A 20,215-nucleotide genomic window follows, 5' to 3' on the forward strand; every position below is an offset into this window, starting at 1 on the left:
TACAAGTAACCATACTGCCTTCATAAAAAACAAAACCCATAAAGTACAGTACGCAAGTATTATATATATATTGACAAAATGTGAAATAATTCAAAAGTGAAAATACAATACTAGAAACAATGATGAAGGAAAGTAAGAAATAAAAATCGCTCCCTTTGTCTATGGTATTGGAAAAAAATAACACAAAATGTGGCAGGGTTAACCTTTGTGTAAGAACTCGTCTTTATCTAATTATGGGGAAAAAAAGTAAAATCACAAAAATACTGAACTCAGAGGAAAACAATTCGGAAAGTCCATAATCACATGACAAAATCAAATAACAAAACACATCAAAAACGATTGGACAAGAACTGTCATATTCCTGACTTGGTACAGGCATTTTCAAATGTAGAAAAAGGTGGATTAAACCTGGTTCTATAGCGCTAATCCTCTCACTTTAATGACAGTCTCATCAAATTCCGTTATATTTACATTGATGCGTTAAATAAACAAACACAATAAATAAAATAGTCAAAATATGGGTACATCAGTCATCATCGTATATCAATTTTAAAAGGAACAATTTAACAGAACACAAAAACATCTACTATCTACGAACACATTCATTGATTTGAGTGTCTGACGTCAGAAAATTTTATACGTCACATAAATTTGTCGTTCAATGTGCATACAAACGATTTTAAAATTTTAGATAGGCAATTTTAGCATACAGGGTTAAAAAATCAAAAGTATGTAAGAATGGCAGCAATATCTTCTGATATAGTAGGAATTCATGATTTAAATAGGAACAAGGGACAAGTAGACCTTTTCACATCACTTCGTCAAAAAAAAAACGATTACAAATTTTGAATTAAGACATGAAACTAACTATGAGTGTTATGAACTTTTACACATTAAAATGTAAACACTATTTTGATAGTCTACTGCCAATTTTTGACATGTATATTGTTTGTCCTTAAACTAGGAAAAAGAGGTTAAATGGCTACTAGTTTTAGTTTTACACTTTCATATAGTTAATTAAAAAAAATTATATATTATTATGCATGATTTAAGGTAGTTTAGTTATCAACTGCCATCTTGGATTTTATGTGCTTAATTCTATTTTACAACTACTTTGTTTACAAATACAAAACATATTTTGTTGATTCAATTTATTATACATTTGCTTTATTAGGGGAGATTATTTTAAGCTTTTAGCTTTTATAAAGGGATGTATTATGAGTTGTCTCATTCTAATGTGTAGCGAGAACAAGAATCCCGTTATCCCATTTTTTTAAAATTTCCTTTGACCATTATAACAACTATCTTCTCACACTTAAAACTCTGAAAATTCGACTGAAAAATGGTTTAAATCAAAATATGACAGCTTTGCAAAATCTGTAGTTGCTTAATAAACAGTGACAAATATTTTTTATGACATATTTGGAAAAGCATGATATAAAACTGCATTTTTAAATATCATTAAATTATTCTATCGGTTTAAGTTGAGACCCCATCTTTCTACCTTATTTTCAAAGATAAGATATCAAATCTAAAAAAAAAAATGATAAGCATTATGAAAGTTTTTTATTAGTATCTAGCTAATTATTGCTTATCTAGAATTGATACAATTAACAAATATCTATTGAAAAAGACAAGAGAAAATTACAAAATTATTAAAAGAATTTTATAAACAGCTAGTTAGGACTTGGAGAAACATGCATTTAAAAAGGCAGGACACTGACAAATTGATTTTGCCAAATTGTCTACGCAGCTCTACAATTAGTTTTTATTAAGCAATTGAAAATGTGTTCACTGTTTTTGTTTTTCCAGTCGTCAAGTTCGGGAGTTGAATATAAGGACTTGCCAGCAGTTATTAGACAAGGTTGACTTCCACAAGGAATATCCATGCGCTCAAACTATTTCAGAATCAACAGAAGAGAATGTGTAAGTACCTTTAAAAGTTAAAGTGTTCATTGGTTAAGTTTCATATTTCATGGTATGTTTATACTTCAAACATCTTAAAACTATAAATATTACAAGTTATTTTTTTTTAAAGTACATTATAACTCATTGCACTACTGCTACAGTAGATAGTTGAGGAATTATTAGTGGATATTGTGTACCTTCATACAGATAAATATTACATACATAGAACACTAAACATTAATTACTATATAAAAAAATGTTTTTGATTACATCATAGATATCTTCAATTAAGCAGAGGTATTTTTCATAAATATGATTCAAACCACAGTATTAAAACATCAGATATATGTCACACGATGTAGCTCTTTTTGTCAAAATGATGATTTTTTGAGAAAAAAAAAGATTCCACAACTGCAACAAGTGTATTACGATATTTCTTCACTCGAGACAGTTAAAAAAATTTAATATTTAAAGCGCGAGGCTGTTGACAGTCACGAAATAACGTAATACACGAGTTACAGTGGTGGAATCTGTTTCTCTGATGATTTCAATCCTTCCTTTTCAAAGATTTGAGGAAATTTGTGTACTTTTGATGTGACGTCATCAGGCATGGTCGCCTTTTTTCATGACGTCACAATAAGAAAATTCAGAAGAAAACAAGAAAATAACGTCACAATTAGATTTCAACCAATCATTTGCCGAGAAAAAAATGTTCACTAGTGAGGAGAAATATTTTTCTCACACCGATCAGGAAATGTGAAAATAGCACAAAAAAATAGAGAATAAAGATATATAAGATGTACTTTTTTTATATTCAAAATATATCAAAACATTGTGTACTGAGCATTTCAGTTTCTCATCCTTCAAAATGATTTTATACCACCTTTCCATACCAAAAATTTGATAACAAAAACTTTGTTTGATTCAGATTTAACCATGTAAGTGGTTTCAAATCGAATTGAATTTCAGACACCCGTAAATGAATTCTCAAAGATATTATTAGTGAGCAGTAGCTTAAGTTGCTCTTGTTGTCCTGTTTTTACTTGCATCGATGAGGATATGATAACAGGTTCAGTCCATCAATTTCTTGGTGTGTCAATTTTTTGTTTGTTTCTCCTACCAAAACAGTATGTGATGAGAAATCCGTAAGCTATCAGAATGGTCGAATAGTTTGTCATTAATTATTGTTACGACAATGTTTGTAGGACTAATTGTAACATTGTGTAGATAACTGACATAACATATCGCCTGTGAGACAGTTTAACAGTAACTTCTCATACCTTGTAGTTTTGCTTGGGGTCATGTGCAGTTGATCATATTTTCGATTATTTTTAATTTTCTATTCGTATGGGACTAATTTGATTTTGTACGATATCTATATACTATTGGCCCCCAATAACACTTTGTTAGCACAATTCCTAAAACACAATTTCCAAGAATTCGGTCATCCATTATTTATATAATTAGTTGATCATCTTATAATTTCATTTCGAGTTGATCATCTTATAATTTCATTTCGATTTGATCATTCATGCACAGTTATGGGACTTTGACATGCACTTTTAATGTATATTGTGCAATAATGACATCTTGTGGTACCATTAAAAAAATATGTATTAAGCAATGGGAGACATTTTGAGCAATCATGTTTATATTTTGTTCTAGGCTTCGGAGAAGACAACGTTCATTAACCAGATCAGAAAATAACCTTCAGGAACTACCACCTATCATAATAATAAATATGGGAGGTACAGAATTTAGAGGAAGAAATATAGGAGATTTAAATGGAAGTGTTCAAATTGGATCCTTTCATTACTACTTTGGTGGTATAACATTGAATGACTCTGGTCACTTTACGGGTATAATATTATTACCTCACCAAGGCAGAACACTAATTTATTGTAATAGTGAGGGAATTCGGGTTTTAGATGATAATGAGGAAGATCCTGATTACACGGAAAATCTCTTGTCACTTGTTTTTCTATTTCGGCTTATGTGACTGACACATCAAAGTGTGACAGTATGAATTCAGTCAAAAGTAATATAAAAAAAAACTGAGCTCCTAGGAAAAGTAAAAACAGAAGGTCCCTAATCAAATGGCTAATACAAATGACAAAATACATCAAACTTTCATGTTGTTTTCATTAAAAGAAATAAAATAATGAGATTACATTAAGATAAAAAAAATAAAGGTATATATAAATTAATGAAATAGGATAAGATACAACAAAGGTGATAAGTTTTAAAAGTAAAAAATCAAAAACAAATAAAATTCCTCTACACACTATAACATGCTAAATACTTCAAATTATTAAAGCAGTATGTCTTAGAGCTTGCCTCAAATTTTGACTGGTTTTAAATAAAATGTAGCCTTCTCTGGTATAATTTTCTAAAACTGATACCATAGGTAAATAAAAATGTTTTTGCTTTAAAGATAACTACAGAAAAAAAAGCAATTTTGTTTGTTTTAGTTTTGAGCCTTATGCTTTCTGAAAAGTGTTATTTGGAAGCTTAGGGTAGACAAGATAGATACTTACTGGCCTACAGTTATTGTTATCTAGTCATAACTGTCCAGAATGTATTATTAGTAAGACTAAATGTTACAAGGTTATTGGTACAATTCATAATGTTTAAAAAAAAAAGTAAAATCACAAAAATACTGAACTCAGAGGAAAATCAAATCGGAAAGTCCCTAATCACATGGCAAAATCTAATGGAAAAACACATCAAAAACGAATGGACAAGAATTGTCATATTCCTGATTTGGCTGAGTTATGTTATTACTTAAAGGCTCAAGATTAATATATGGGTTGGCTTATAGATAAGTTTTAAATACATGTTAGTTAGTATCTATTCTGTACAACATAGTCCTTTGTCTTTTATTACTTTTATTACTTGTAATGAAAAAAGCAAAATGGTTGATTATGCAACAGTAATCAAAATGATTCTAAATTTCGAATTGGTTAAATTCTTAACATACAAAATGACTTTTTATCAAATCTAATGGCTTATTCTTCAATCAAAATTGCTGATTCTATAATTAGAATGGCTGCTTCGACAATCAAAATGGCTGAGTATGAAATCAAAAGGGCTGATTCTAATATCAACATGGATAATTCTTAGAACCAAATGAAAAAGGATGATTCTCAAATCGCAGATCTTTAAAAAAAATATATATTAAATAACGATTGCATGTATACAATTAAACCCTTATGTGGCTGTCTCGATAGTTATATATTTTCTAGACTTACATATCACTAATTTTGAGATTAACATTTACTACATCCTATTAAAGATAATTTCAAGATGTTTATCAATGAAATATATACTCCGATATACTAGTTACAAAATGATGTTTAAATGTACAACATAAAATTTGCATGTTGCTTAAATCGAATACCGTATCTGTTTTAAAAATAACAATGATGAGATTGTTCTAAGCAACGTTTAGAATTGTGACTTTCTTTTTTTGTCCTTAATTTTAGGTCAACTAATATAGAGTATTGCCTTGTAACCAAAACCTGAAAGTTGATTTTCCAAAAGAAGTCATCCAAGAAACCCAGTTTTAAATTAAGCATACCGCAGATTAAAACATGTATAAAAGAGTGACCTTTTCTGTTTAGATATTGCAATATAACTAGCAAATCTCGCAGTCATGAATCATCAATGTAGGTATTTATTTTTTGGAGTTTATGATGTAATATAGTTATTTTCTGTAACTTAATGGAAAAGTTCTTTTTCCTAATCATGTTTTATTTTTGTATAAATGTTTAAGTTGCCTTTTTTTAATATTTATTAATTTTTAATCATCTTTTCGTCTGTGCCATGTATACGAACTTATGCTATGGTAATGCATGTAAATCAATTTACCGGTTTTAAACAGTTTAATGTATCATTTATGTTTTATTCATGTGTACTTACCGATGTGTTCCCCATAACGACGTTCATAGTCTTGAAAAGTCCCAAGATGGATGAAAGCGCTAGACAATGCTGCTTTTAAAACTCTTTTTGTGTATTTAATTTTTTTATATAATAAATAAATATATATATATATATCTGCAGAAATCCACAGTTTTGTAACATGTACAAATGATGATTTGATGACAATACAAAAGGAGATGTCATTAAATGGTATTAAAATATATATTGACAGAATGAGATTGTTTATGCGACTTTCACAACCAATCTTTTTTTGTTGTCTATGTAAAGATTATACAAATAAGCATTTCATAAAAACTAGTCCCAAGGTCAAAACAATCATATCCAAATATAATTAAACTTTCACATTTGTTTGTATCAGATATATTTATCTGCATTATACTTTTCTTCAAATTGTTTTACCTTTGAAAGCATTTAAAGAGCAAAATCTATCAAATTTCTTCATTTCCTATTGTTCAAGGATATTGCGAATCATATCACACACATTTGTTTAGTTTATGGAAGTGAAAGAACAATGATGTGTCAAAGAATTTTTAAGATATGTTGTACTTTGTAGCACAGGGATGGAAGATAAATCAAAGGATAGACAATACAATACAACAAGGGTACACAAAACATTTGTTCGTGCTTTATCTGGCGTTTGGTTAATGTTTGCGAAATTGGATATTTTTACTGTAGATCTGTTTAATATCAAGATGAGATTAAAAAATATTTTTTTTATTTTAATTATCAAACGAATTATCTTTATATAAACTTTGTTATTCACAACGAAGTAATTTTTGTATCTTTATTATGAAAAAAGTTTGCAATGAAGATTAATCAGATAATTGTGAAATAAAAAGGAACTGTACATATTGTTTTGATTGAGATTACCCTTCCAATCGATATTTTGTAGTGTGTCTTTCTATGTTGTGATGTTATACTATTGTGTCAGAAACGGGAGAAGGTTTAGTACCATTAAAACGTTTAATTCCGCTGCAAATGTTTGTACCTGTTCTAAGTCAGGAATCTGATGTACAGTGGTTGTCGTCTGTTAATGTAGTTCATAAGTGTTTCTCGTTTCTGGTTTTTATGTAGATTAGACCGCTGGTTTTCCCGTTGAAATGGTTTTGCACTAGTATTTTTTTAGGCCGTTTATAGCTTGCTGTTCGGTGTGAACCAAGGCTCCGTGTTGAATGCCGTACCTTGACCCATATTGATTTACTTTTATAAATTGTTACTTGGCTGGAGAGTTGTCTCATTGGCACTCATACAACATCTTCCTCTATCTATGTATGTAAATTAAGTATGCCTAAAGAACTATGAACGTGATTCACTGCGTTTCCGGGTAGGATTGATACTTGTATGTTCCATACATACTGATTTGATTTCATGTTAACATGTTTTCTTAACTGGTCATATGGTATTGAAATCAAGACTAATATAGTGTATATCTTACATTATTTATTTCATTTGTTGATTCTAGTCACAAAACAATATATCTTGATGTTTATAAATGAGGAATTATCTAATTTGTTATTGTGTTAGATCTATAACACTTTGGAGTAAACAATTGATAGAATAACTGTTTTTATTAATTGTTTTATATTAGAGTAGGGCGTAAACCTTTTTTTATATTATAATTGAAGGTGCATTTCGTGCCATTGAGTTGTAATTGGAAAGTGCAATTGTCTAGCATTTCTTTATATATGTTTTGAGTTGTGAAAGTGTTAAATTATGCAAAAAGCATGTTGTCTGTTCCCACTGTTATCTCAGTGATGTGGGAAATGTTAGAATTCCATTATTTTTCTGTTGTTTTTTATAGTGTTGTAAACAAAGGTTCGCCACTTTACTGTATTTAATATAAATAAAATGTTTTACACATGACGTGATTTGAAATTATAAAGATTGACATAACCTATTTACATGCATATTCTTGATTCTAGACATTTCAATAAATAACGTTTTGTTTATATAGCTTTTACATGAAACACTTGTCTTCTATGCTAGAAATACGTTTTGTTCAGAAAGATCTGATAATAAGGTGCTATTTATTAAAATTGTTTATTGATACATATATGTTTTGTATACAGAAATGTAGAAGTTTTTGTATCAATAACTTTTATATTTTTTTTAAATTATTATTGTCTCGTTCCTTGTCTGTTACACGAAGTGCAATTACTATCAAATATGCAGGATAAATTTTGATATGAATACATCTATCTTTTATAAAATACTTTCCGCTGTGACGGAGTTGAAAATTGATGATTGACCATAAGAAAATAAAGATATGGAAAACATCCTAATTTTTGTTGTTTCTTTTAAATTTACAGTAATACACATGTATTAGAGCAGAATGAAATTATTACAGTCAATCTCACCCGTTCATAGCATTTGTAGCTGTCCTTAAGGCCTTATTAGCACTATAACGCATACAATTTATGCCCGATATATATGAAGGACTCAAATCTATGATGCCCGATGGGTTCAAGATCAATGGCAGATTCCGAATTTATGGTAGATATGACTTCATGCCATCCCAAATTTATGGCAGTTTTAAAAACTCTAATCTATGGCAGGTTTTGTAATTTTCTAATCTATGGCGGATTTTTGTTGTTTCCAAATCTATGGCAGATTTTGTGCAAATTTAGAACAAGGTAGTACATATACAATTACTGACTTAGGTTAAGTAGATTAAAATGTACCTCAACAACGAGAGCATGTCTTTAAATAATTCCGTAATGGTCAACCAAATCTTGATGTCAACCATAACAAAGTGTAGAAGTGATATACCATAATACAGCATATGGAATTAAAATGATCTTTCCCGGAAAATAATTTTTAAATAGATTTCCTAATCTGTGCATGGTTCCTGTTTTATTCATGTGACGTTATATTTTACTTTTTTCCTGGGAAATTACGTTATTCCTTAATCTTTTTGGTGATTTTGGAGAAAACAAAAATCTGCTATAGATTTGATTTGATTGGCGTTTGTTTCGTCATATTTACCATAAATTAGGAATCTTCCATGATCTGTTTTACAAAATCAAATGTGACATCACTTGGCGTTGAGGTGAAAACTTATTCGGATGTGATGCATTTCGTCGGATTATGCAGTGTATTTCGGTTGTTTCCTGTAATTAGTTAATACTTCATATATCTTTTGTATAGTCATTTTATAAAATTTACTGTTTGCAAAAGTATAAATTATTCTAAATAATAGGGATGTTCTGGTACCTAACAGAAAACCCTGGCCGTTTTTGGCACAACTTTTTAAAACGTTTTGTCCTCAATGCCGTTCAGCTTTGTTCTTGTTTCGGCTTTCAAACTTTTGTATCTGGGCGTCACTAGTAAGTCCTGTGTGGACAAAATGCACTTCTGGCGTATTAAAATTTTAAACTTGTTGCTTTTTGTTAGCTATTATTCGTGTGTTTCTTTGTCAATTATGTTCTCCTATTTATTTATATTGAAGTCCTGTAATGTTGTGTTGTCATTATAATGTTATATTTCACATGGCCATACAAGAGGGAGGTTTGGCATGCCATAAAACCAGGTTCAACCCACCATTTTTTCCTTTAAAAATGTCCTGTACCAAATCAGGAATATGGTCATTGTTATATTATAGTTCGTGTCTGTGTGTGTTACATTTTAACGTTGTGTTTCCGTTGTGTTCATCTCTTATTTTTGAGTGTGAATTCACATTACTATAAGACGTGTCACGGTACTTATCTATCACAAATTCATGTATTTGGTGTTATATTTGTTATTCTCATAGGATTTTGTCTAATGCTTAGTCCGTTTCTGTGTGTGTTACATTTTAATGTTGTGTCGTTGTTCTCCTCTTATATTTAATGCGTTTCCCTCAGTTTTAGTTTGTTACCCCGATTTTGTTTTTTTATCCATGGATTTATGAGTTTAGAACAGCGGTATACTACTGTTGCCTTTATAGATTTGGAACCCGCCATATATTTGAGTTCTACTTATATATGAATTTAGTGTTAACTGTTAATGTTAGTAAAGTCAAATATCAGAAAGGATCAATCCATATACCCCACTTATAAAGGTTGTGGTATATACAAATTATCATGTCCACCGATGCTCTCTATCTTTTCGGCAAGGTGTCCGGTTGATAGCGTTTGTATCAATGAACTTAGTTACCAAATCTTTGTTTGCAGATGCATCATGGGCTGGGGTGTTATTTCAAAAGTCATGTCACTTTGCCCTTGACTGGAGACAACCAACTCAAGTTAATCAATCTCAAATTCGTGTTGGGTTCCTGATTATTTTATTCTAATTTCACGAAGGAAACTGGTATTTATTTGATGTTCCGCGGGTAGTCGAATGACCGAGCGGGCTGCTGACAAACAATGCTTTGACTTTTTTTTCCAAATTAAAATTAAAATTTCCTGTGACTAAATGAAGTTTAAGTTTGATTTCCGGATTTTAGGTTTATCGTTCAGTTGAAGACCATGAAGTAGCGTAAATTGATATTTAGAGTTTTATCCATATTATAACTTGAAAACGCTTTGATGATTTTTTTCTTCAAATTAAGTTATCTTGTTTCCTGTGACTAAATGAAAGTAGGTTTTGATTTTCACGATTTTGTGCTTTTATTGTTGTTGAGCTGTACACCTTTTACAATGTTTTATTAGCGAAAAGTTATATTTATATCTAAATTTATTTTTGCCTTTCGATTTCTGATCTCTTCAATAATTTTGTTTTACTTTTTATGTTTTGGGGTCCAGATTCTAGAATTGGTTTGCTGTTAAACTTGAATTCTTGAACATTTACTCTGGTAAACCAAATTTGGTATGTACATTTGTAGTCGACTAAGGGTGTGTCATATAGCAACTACTACTACAGAATTTGGTTGACAAACTTTGTGTGAGAATGCATCATGACATGGAGTGAGTAATACCCCTGACCTTGACCTTGACATAGATGCAATAGCATAAATGATTTGATTTGATATGAACGGCGTTACACTTGTGAACCTCAGAAATTAGGTTGACAACACTTGGTATGATGATGCATCATGGCGTGGGATTGAGACGTTACTCTGACCTTGATTTTGACTTTTGACATCTATAATAGCAAAACTTTGTCGGATTCGTGTCCTGCAAATAATTTGTGTACCGTAGCGCTCAGGATTACCAAAGTTAGGATACTGGTGCACCATGGAATTTCAATGTGTCATCAACCAAATCCAGGTCACTCTGACCTTGACGATATTTGAACCATATGATAGTAAACGTGTCTCATTTTTGTCCTGCACATAACTTGTATGCTGGTGATTTGGTGAATTTGGTATGATCAATTGATGTTGTCTGAAGGTGAATACGTCTTAGATAAAAGACATGTTATTATGACATTGAACTTGATTTTTGATCCAAATTATTCTACGAAACAAGAATTGTCTGATGTGTGTTTGAAGTACATTCTTTGAACCGTACCACTGACTTACTTTTGGTTCAGAAGCGTCATTTTGACTTTCACCTCTATGATAGTTAAACATATTAGTCTGATTTTTTGACGTTATATACATTTTGCTTCGTGACACTTAGAATGACAAAAAAATATTCGGAGCATCGAGTCACTTTAACTTGAAACTTTATACTCTTTGGCTGAAGCGAAATATCTCAAAAAGGCATTGTTCCAACACTGAATTGCACAGCAGCAACTAAAATGCATATGCAGATTTAGTTAGTCTCTAAATGCGGACAATTTAGCTTTTTACGGAGTTATACCGCTAAGAAATGTTAAGAAAATTTCATTTTATCTCTCAAACCTACATTTCTTGTATAACTTTTGTGAAATGTATATCACATGTATAAGCAATGAAGATATGTTAACGAGACAAAGAGTGTAGTGACAAAATAGTGGAAACGTAATGGAATCGTGGTTTTACGGTATTAGACCCGTATTAAGATTGTAATCGATCGGGAAGGTGTTGATAGAAGCGTACAGAGATCGTGTAAGTCTTGGTAAGGTCTTTCTTAGAGGTTTTCCTGATTTGCTGTGTCTCAGGTACGGTTGGTACGTTACTCAATGTTTAGTGCTTTTTTGGATATATCATTTAAGGCATGCGATCATTATGATAAAATTTCAACAATGAATAACATATAGGCAAAACACTAGCTGAACGTTTTATTTGATAACGACTTCAACATTTCTTGAATACTTTGTTCTTGATTCTTCATGGTATAATTCTGTTGTGCACAATTAAATGAATAAAACAGACCTAAATAAAGGCAATCGTAGTATACCGCTGTTCGAAACTCATTAGTTACAAACTAAAACTGATAAAAACGCATCAAATATAAAAATAGAACGCAACATTAAAATGTAACACACACAGAAACAAACTTTAATATATCAATGGCTATTTTACTGACTTGGTACAAGACATTTTAAGAAAAAAATTGGTGGGCTGAACCTTGTCTTGTGGCATGCCAAACCTCCCGCTTTTATGGCAATGTTAAATATAACATTAAAATGACAACAATACATGACAAGATTGCAATACAAATAAATGGGAGGGCATATAGGACAGAAGACACACAAAAGGTACCAGGCTTTATACGCCAGACGTGCGCCTCATCCCCACAAGACCAATTTTTCACGCTCGGATGAAAATAGTTCGAAAACCTAAACAAGTACAAAGTTGAAGAGCACGAGGACCAAAAGTTCCAAAAGGTTGTGCCCAATACGGGTAGGGTTTTCTACCTGGGACAAGAACATCCTTATTATTTAGAATAATTTAACTGTTGCAAACAGTAATTCTATAACGAAAAAGGCTATATAATAGATATACATGATAAAACTGAAGAACTGACTAACAACAGAAAAAACGGATACATTAAATTACATAAAACAACATAATCCAGCACAAAAAAATACACAGGCGAGTTAGCCAAAGTCTCAACGCACAAAAAAAACAACAAAGTGACGTCACATTTGAATTTGTAAAAATATTTCCCAAACATAAGATAGAATTATGATTGATTTAAGATTAGATTTGTAATACTGATAGTACATCTATTTTGATAACAATGAAAATAACAAAAAATTTTAACATGAATTGTGGTATTAATTGGATAATTAATTGTATTATCTAGCTATGTCGGTGTTTCTTCTGAATCAAACTGTAAACCAAATATATCGTATAAATTTCGTTGAACCAAACTAAAATCTAATAAATGAAGGGGGTGGTTAATTATCTTTACCATGACACACGAATATACAGAAGAGAAGTTAAGACATTTGACAAAATCGGATGAGAATAACAAATATAACATCAAAACTAAATACATAAAGTTAGGATAGAAAAGTTCCGTGGCACGTCTTAAAGCAATGTGAATTCACACTCAGCAAAACAGTCACAATCGGGAATAAGTCACATTCGGTAAATAAAAGACCAGACGACGTAATGACAAACCACAATTTAACACGAGGTAAAAATGTCCTTAGTTAGTTTGGACAAACACACATCGTATGGATCAACCAATTCGCGATGATGTCCGTAATATTTACGGAGTCTCATTTTTAATATGTCCTCCTCATAACTGTGTTGGAGCAGTTTCTGCGTAAGGAGCACACTCTTGTAATATAGTTCTACCAAGTCTTTTTTTTCTTTTTTTTTAAACATGTATTATCTCATTGCTCTATCAAAAGTAAGCTCCCCCCCAAAAAAAAATAAAACAACAAAAAAAAAAAAAAACCAAACAAACAAAATAACAAAAACAATAAAAAAAAAAAAATATTTTTAAGAAATATCTGAAATCGTATATGAGGAATATTGCCTCTCAGCTTTAGGTACCTGCTATATTTAACAACAACAATGTGTCTATAGTACATGGATGCCCCACTCATACTATCATTTGTTATATTAAATGGTCTTAGAAAAAAACATTTAGGTAAAAACTGTAATTTTGCATTAAAATTAGAAAGATAATATAGAAACATTTCAAGGTTATTGCACATCAACCTCAACAGCAAAGACAACCTTGACCAAAAACGTTAACCTGAAGCGGGAAAGATGGACGGACACACATACAGTAAAACAGAATGTCCGTAAATAGGATTACAAATCAGATAAATGGTGCATTATTTCATTACATGTCCAAATAACAATAGACTAAATCAGCTCGTTCAGTCATAATCAATAGGTTATGAACACCGATTCAAGGTCCATCCTGAACATCAATTTTAAAAATCAGTTGAGCACTGCTGTGAGAAGGCAACATATAACTGTTCTGGTATTATAACATAACACTCCGTTAAAAAACATTACTTATAAGACATATGTGTTAGTCATTGCATGCTGGTTTATGTGAGATTTTGTTTGTAAGACGATTGCATGTAGTTTGTTTTCTCTAAGAAACGTCTGTCTTTTTTGTTACACATGATGTTCGTTATTTAGATATGCTCTAACGTAGTTTAACTATGTGTTTATATTTTTCATGTCTTCTTTAGGTTATTTGATGTCCATCTAGGGTAAAAATTCACAGATTTATAAAACTTTAAGGCAAATTCGTAAAACGCACGTATCGTTGCTTTCTATATAAACACACATTATTTACTCCTTCTTTCATGTCTATCTGTATAAATTGGGTAAAATACCCTTTAAATTCTTTAAATTCAACAAAGTAATTTTACAATTCGCTAAACGGAAACTGCTTATATATAATTACAATTGTTTGATTCACATTATCTAAATTGATAAATGTTATCATAACAGAAAGTTTAATAACAAAATAAAATAAATGAAGCATATCACTATTAACATAAACAAAACATAGCAGTATCTTTTTTTTCGTTAAAATTTTACGTTTAAAATCATGTATTTTTACAGGTTGTGTGAACCTTATTATAAACGGAAATGCTTGTGTCTATGTGGTACCAAGAAAAATAGAGTTGGCGGCCTTCGGCTGTTGTCTGCTCTATGGTCGGGGTGTTGTCGCTTTGATACATTCCCGATTTCTATTCTCAATTTTATTTTTTGTCAAAATGTTTACTGATACATCAGAATACATTTGTAATTAATGAATTGTTAATGCGAGCAATAATCTGTTCACATGAATTGGATTGGATAGGCAATCTGGGCTGATCTTAGTCTTTTCTTTCGTCCTTGTCGGCTGTGAAACTATCTCTTTTCTGATTTGTGTTTTTTTCGTCAGACAAACGTTTCTTTTTTTCAACAACTGCATATACATTAATAGCAGAGTGTTGATCTTCGCATTTATCAACATTCGATTTGTTTGGTTTGCTGACAACAGCATACTCACACATATCTTCACCAGGTGCTGTAACATGCTTTCCCCTTTTCTTATCTGGAACTGCGTAAATATCATCTTGAATGTTTCCCTTTTGTTTCGTCTTAGGAGCAATTATCGGTTTTTCATTTGTAAACCAGTTTATATTCGACTCTGTCGGCGCCAGTTTTACCATGTCGATTGAACTGTAATCTCCAGTTGATTTTTCGACTAACGTTACTAAATTTACTGTACTGTATTTACCATCAATATCAACTGATATCCTCTTTGTATTTTGGCAATTGTCGATGGTTTGTTTTGGAGTCAAATCAGCCGGAATATATAGGACATTTTCACGCAAACCGTAATCATCAGTATCATTATTTACTGTTAGACCTGGTTTAGTTGCTGGTTTTGGTGTTGACTTTGAGTGGTTACTGAAATGATATGGGTTAAGTTTATATTTAAAACTAAAATGTGATCATATCGTCGATTTGTAAATACAAAGTATCATTTGATGCTGTTGGTTCTTATATGATTTCATCGTTTGAAATCTTTACACTTTTTTCGTGAATATTTGATTTGTTTAATCAAGATAAGATAACTAAACTGCACAATAACCTCTATTTTACCTGGCAAAATTAAAAAAGTGAATAAAATGTATTGGCTCGATTAACGTGACGCTTATGTGCCATTTGCCATGTAAACGTCATTTGCCTGGATAATACTATACAAATGCATTATATGCAATATTTTCTATATGGTTCATTGAAAGGCACTTCGGACATTCGAGATGACAAAATATTAACACACAAAGCTTTTAAAGTGTCTGAAATATTTGAAATTTAATAGTGTTTGGTGTGGAAATATTTCATTGTACGGAAAGTAGTTGTCATTTAGTTTTCTGCAAAGACTTATGCTGAATATGGCGGATGAATATAAAGTTCTTTTAAATTAACTCCAACATACTGTGCGGACAGCTGCCATCATCAAAGATCTTTTTTGTACTGTAATAACGTTAAAAAATAATCTGTAAGGAATTAAATGTAATAAGTTTACAAACCGTCTATAAATACAGATAATAATAATTACAACAGTGATGATAACAAATCCTCCAACTGAAGTTCCTGCTGCTATTGTTATTCTGTCATCAGCATCTGAAACAGTTGTATTATTACTACCTCATCAAATATCTTTTATATGTATACAAAAAATCAAACAAAAATATAATGCAAAAAGATGATAAAAAAAATATTCGGCAAAGTAAAGTTAAAAAAGATCTGGGAAAACAGATGTTTAAGCGCTTTCCTGGGCGAAAATATAAACGTTTGCCTCGGTTTGCAACACTCGACACACGATATGCTATACTCGACAAACAGTATGCTGTACTCGACACTCAATATGCGACACCGTTTAACATCAGGGTGGATTCCGGATTGGTCAAATGAGGGACAGACCGTAGGGCTATTTTTATTTAGGCAAATCTGAAACCCCAGGGTGTGTTATACGTCGACAAAAAAACTTTAAATATGTATTATTTGACTTACACACCGTCAAGAAATAATATTTTCTCGAAACAATTTACAGTACTTCCATCCTATTTTACCGTTTGGCATAATTTTTGCTAATGTGTACAGGTATTGATAACCCTATGGCTCATTTATAATATACAATTATGGCCCGTTGAAAAGGTGAATATTCAAACTTGTCAACACGAGAAGGTTATTTCAATGAGTGAAATAACTTTTAAGGGTTGACAATTTTGGATATTCATTGATTCTACGGGGCCACAATTGTTTTATTATACCGAACTAACAGTGGAAAGGCCTTTCGAACACTTTCTATATTCTTTACATAAGACAAGCTGACGTTTGAACATACATTTTTGTTCTAGAATTTCTAGAATGTACAACAAAGGTAGTATCTTTTTGTAAAATATTGATGCCCTGAAAAGGACCGTTACTTTATAAGATATATCATCAGCTGCTGGCACTATATTCATGTCTAATGCCTTATTTCCTCGTCTCTCGGTGGGCTTCCAGTGTAACGTAAACGCTGTCATTTTGTTTATTTACGTCTGTGACGTCATTTTCATGGGAAATAACTCAAGTACAAATCAACAAACTCAAAAGGTTATTCGCCGGTGAATAATAGGGTTGTTCACCGCTGGTGGAAATTTTTAGGGTTATTCATCCTTCCTTGTAATTGAATGAAAAACAACTGAATTATTCAATGTCACGTGATAACATTTTACACAATAGAATTGTTTAAATATATCTAAGGTATAATAATATACAATTATGGCCCGTTGAAAAGGTGAATATCCAAAATTGTCAACAAGAGAAGGCTATTTCATTGAGGGCGCAGCCCGAAGTGAAATAACTTTTAAGGGTTGACAATTTTGGATATTCATCGATTCTACGGGGCCACAATTGTTTTATTATACGGAACTAACAGTGGAAAGGCCTTTCGAACACTTTCTATATTCTTTACATAACAACAACAAAGACAAGCTGATGTTTGAACATACATTTGTGTTCTAGAATTTCTAGAATGTACAACAAAGGTAGTATCTTTTTGTAAAATATTGATGGCCCTATAAAGGACCGTTACTTTATAAGAGATATCATCAGCTGCTGGCACTCTATTCATGTCTAATGCCTCATTTCCTCGTCTCTCGGTGGGCTTCCAGTGTAACGTAAACGCTGCCATTTTGTTTATTTACGTCTATGACGTCATTTTCATGGGAGATAACTCAAGTACAAATCAACAAACTCAAAAGGTTATTCGCCGGTGAATAAAAGGGTTATTCACCGCTGGTGGATTTTGTTTAGGTTATTCATCCTTCCTTTTAATTGAATGAAAAACAACTGAATTATTCCATGTCACGTGATAACGTTTTACCCAATAGAATTGTTTAAAATGTATGTAAGGTATAATAAAATGTAATAAAACTCACCAAATACTCTTGATTTGTAAACTCTAAAAATCATTGTCAAGTTTCAATAAAACTACATGAAGAAAGACACACATGAATTGTTACGGTGTATTACAAATAAGGTAAAGTTCTATCGACCAATGAAATTGTGGGCGTGGATGTCTCTTAACTGTGAATACTGTTTGTAAATCACGTTTTTAGTGAGAGGTTATCCTTTTTTATAGGTCTATTTACAGTTCAAAACTTAGAGTTGATATACATGTAAATGAGTTATATCTGCTCCGAAGCACATTTATCAGATTGAAAGGATGTATCACAGTGATTGAAACTGGTTACAAGTTGCATTTTTTTAAAACCAAATAAAAAAGATTGAAATAATTTTGCTAAAGAAGTAAAATTAGTACGTTTAATGTTTTAATGAAATTTCAATAACTTCAAATTATTCAAAAATTTATCTACATCAAAGCAATGCAAAAAACATTTTTAAAAATAAGAAATAACAAAAACTCTGATTACTGATCCGGCGGTTGGGAGATATAGTTATTTCATATACTACGGCATTATATAAGATCATTTTCCTGACATGAAGCCTGCATCAAGATGTAAAATAAAAATAGTTGCAACTCAAATGTATTTATTGATTTTAACTGTAAGTAATAAAAAAAGGATAATTCAGCGCTCAAATTGTACATGATTTACATTCATTCTCAGAACCAGGAAGCATATAAAATTCCTACCTTTTTCCTATTCTGTTGTGTGACCTAATGTCTATAACATACTTAAAATAAATCTAATTTATGGAACGTCCTTACATCACTTAAATTTTTGTTTGTAGACTAACCCATATATATGAAATGCTGAAATAAGAAATCAGGCATCAATTTCAACAATTTACACTGACTAATTCTTGAATACAACGAAAGATCATTTGACCCTTATAAGAAAATGATAATCCCTTACTTCATGATAAGTACTTTCCAACGCTTGTACTTAATCATGACGAAATAAATTATCTATCTCTTACATATAAGATAAATTCAAGTCACCCTATAAGTAATGTATTATATCACCCTCTTATATTTAAGTACGTTACTGTGTTATTCTAAAAGAATAATATTTGGTCATCTTATCATCACATTGAGTAAAAGCTGTATACAGATGTATAAAGATGTAAAAAAAATTAAAAAAAAACTGGCACGGCAAAGGATGAGGTCGTCACACTTGTACATGTAACACGAAAGACGAATATCCAAAAGGATCAAGTATGATTTCCAAAATAATGTGAATAATAAAATTTTTAAAATACTACTCACGAATCTGGCATGCTTATGAAAAGTTTTGCACTATTAAAATCACATCAAATAATATTTATTTATAGTAGCAATAAATTAACAAAACTTCACTTTATTTGTTTCGAAAGTTAAAATGGTCGCCGGCGATTTGTTGGTATTTCAGTCCAATAAACAGAGGAAAGGGTTGTTCCTACCTTTAACATGCGAAATATGGAAAATTAAAAAAGTAAACCCTAAATTGGTAACCACACATGATATCTACATGTATCAAGCGAGTTAAATGTTTAAGTAAAATAAATTTACATTTGAATCAAGAAACTAATGACCTAATGTAGGTCATTATGTTATGCCTTTAAGTAAACTTCGTTGAAACTTGGTATCGTCCTGCTTAATTCTTCAAAGGAATGACCAGTCGTAGATATATATCAATAGATTAAAATAACTAAAGTTTCAGGTGTAGGGTGTAGGTTTCATATTAAAACCAAAACATGTAAACTGACGGGAAATATATAAAATTTAATTTGCTGCAAAACAGGTTTCTTAAGCTCATACCAATAAATTTTAAATTTGCTAAAAATGTAAAATATGAAGATAAAATGTATCCGTGGATGCCAAGGACATTTGCAACTATCACCAAACAATAAGCCACCGTTCAAGTTTTGTATTTGTCAAACGTATGAATTATCTTAACAATTTCAAACGTACGGATGAAAAAAAAGTTTCGATTTTTTCAAAAACAGAAACTTGTTGACCTTTTAAAAATGAGTTGATGCATGTGACTAACCTTTAATTTTTAGTTGATTTGCCTTGTTTGTGGTTACAGAACTATCAGTATCTGTGGAATTCACAATGTCAAAATCATTTGTGTCAATTGCTGTTGTTGTTGTTTTGTTTATCGGTATTAC

This window comes from Mytilus galloprovincialis, chromosome 10 (assembly GCF_965363235.1).
Source record: "Mytilus galloprovincialis chromosome 10, xbMytGall1.hap1.1, whole genome shotgun sequence".
NCBI lineage: Eukaryota > Metazoa > Mollusca > Bivalvia > Mytilida > Mytilidae > Mytilus > Mytilus galloprovincialis.